The sequence below is a fragment of the Meleagris gallopavo genome, unplaced genomic scaffold (assembly GCF_000146605.3).
Source record: "Meleagris gallopavo isolate NT-WF06-2002-E0010 breed Aviagen turkey brand Nicholas breeding stock unplaced genomic scaffold, Turkey_5.1 ChrUn_random_7180001899616, whole genome shotgun sequence".
Lineage (NCBI taxonomy): Eukaryota > Metazoa > Chordata > Aves > Galliformes > Phasianidae > Meleagris > Meleagris gallopavo.
In genome coordinates this window covers 558-2376 of record NW_011162920.1, presented here as the reverse complement: position 1 = coordinate 2376, position 1819 = coordinate 558, and the positions used below count along the sequence as shown (strand labels likewise).

Here is a 1819-nt window from a genome sequence, read left to right as displayed (position 1 = left end):
AGCAGAACCGACCCGAGCGTTTTGGGCTTACAGATAAGTTGGGGCTGCAAGCAGAACCGACCCGAGCGTTTCGGGCTTACGGATAAGTTGGGGCTGCAAGCAGAACCGACCCGAGCGTTTCGGGCTTAGGGATAAGTTGGGGCTACCATCAGAAGTTGCCGTGGTCACCACTGATGCCAACAGAACGGCGCCGCCTGAGCGCTGCTACTGGAAGTGAACCAATGAGCTGGACCTGTGCTGGCTCCCTTCTCCCTTTTGCTCCCTATAAAAACTCCTTGTTTGCCCTTTCCTATCGCCCTCCTTCTTTCCCCATCGCTTCAATTCGTAGCGCTGCCCATCCTTCCTCATCTCCTTGATTAAAGATTGTCATAAACCCGGTGGGCCAGCGTTCGAAATCAAAACCATTTCCAAAGAATGACTTTGTTAAGCACAATACGACAAACACAACAGGCGTGACGTGTCCTGATTTAAAAAAAGAACCTGCAGAGATGCTACTCTGGACCAGAAGTCATGCAGCAGCACGTGGAATCTTTGTGAAGCCATAATTGTGATCGCTCATTGATTGAGTGCAACCACAAAAGACCTGGAGCGCCGAGCTGGGGGCACTCAGAACGCTGCCCTGTGATGCTGCGCACTGCAGCTGCTGCCTCCTCTTCCTCTCAGTCACAGAATCACAGGATCACAGCATTGTAGGGGTTGGAAGGGGCCTCCAGAGATCATCAAGCCAACCCCCTGCCAAAGCAGTTCCCCACACACAGGGTGAGACTTGAATACCTGCGGAGAAGGAGACCCCACGACCCCCCTGTGCAGCTGTTCCAGTGCTCCGTCACCTCACCTAAAGGAGTTCTGGTGCACGTTGGTGTGAAACTTCCTACACTGCAGCTGATGGCCGCTTCCCCTCGTCCTGTCTGCACTGAAAAGAGCCCGGCCTCGCCGCTCTGCCCCCCACACCTCAGCTCCCCCCCCTCTCAGTCGTCTTTTCTCGAGGCTGAACAGAACCCCTGGGTTCACCCAGCCTTTCTCATAGGGGAGATGCTCCAGGCCCTCCGCCGGACTCTTCCCAAGAGATCCCTGTCTTTTTTGTACCGGGGAGCCCAGAACTGGACACAGCACTCCAGACGAGGCCTTACCAGGGCAGAGGAGAGGGGGAGGATCACCTCCCTCGACCTGCTGGCCACGCTCTTCTTAATGCACCCCAAATGCCACTGGCCTTTTTGGCCACGAGGGCACACTTATGGCCAACCTGTCGTCCACCAGGACGCCCAGGTTCCTCTCTGCAGAGCTCCCCTCCAGCAGCTCATCCCCCAGCCTGTATTGCTGCATGCAATTATTCCTCTCTAGGCGTCAGACCCTACGCTTGCTATTGTTGAACCTCATCCTGTTTCTTCCTGCCCAGCTCTCCAGCCTGTCCAGCTCTCGCTGAACGGCAGCGCAGCCATCAGGCATGTTCAGCCAATCCTCCCAGCTTCGTATCGTCGGCAAACTTGCTGAGGGTGGCCACTGTCCCCTCATTAAGGCCACTGATGGAGATGTTGAACGAGGACCCAGCACAGAGCCCTGGGGGACACCGCTGGTTCCAGGTCTAAAGGTTATGGGGTGGGATGTGAGGCTGGGGGTTCGGCACGAGGCTCACCGCAGCGTCTCCACGCGTTCCTTGCTCTCAGGCTCATGCGGGTTCCTTGAGAAACAGAAGGGGAAGAGATCAGGCTTGGGAAGGGAGATGCAGCCCCTCCTCTTCCTCCTCCTCCTCCTCCCCCCCCGTAATGGACAGACAGGACAGGGACAGGGGGACACGGGGACATGCGGGGCTGGGGGGGGG

At 57.2% G+C, this 1819-nt stretch overlaps 1 long non-coding RNA gene across 1 annotated transcript in view; it reads right to left on the bottom strand.

The window, feature by feature from the left end:
* Positions 1-401: 401 nt before the first annotated feature.
* Positions 402-1819, bottom strand: part of LOC104916451 — a 1971-nt gene continuing 553 nt past the window's right edge. Inside the window, exon 3 of the long non-coding RNA XR_796592.3 lies at positions 402-774. This is a non-coding gene — a long non-coding RNA (uncharacterized LOC104916451). The remainder of the gene's footprint in view (positions 775-1819) is intronic.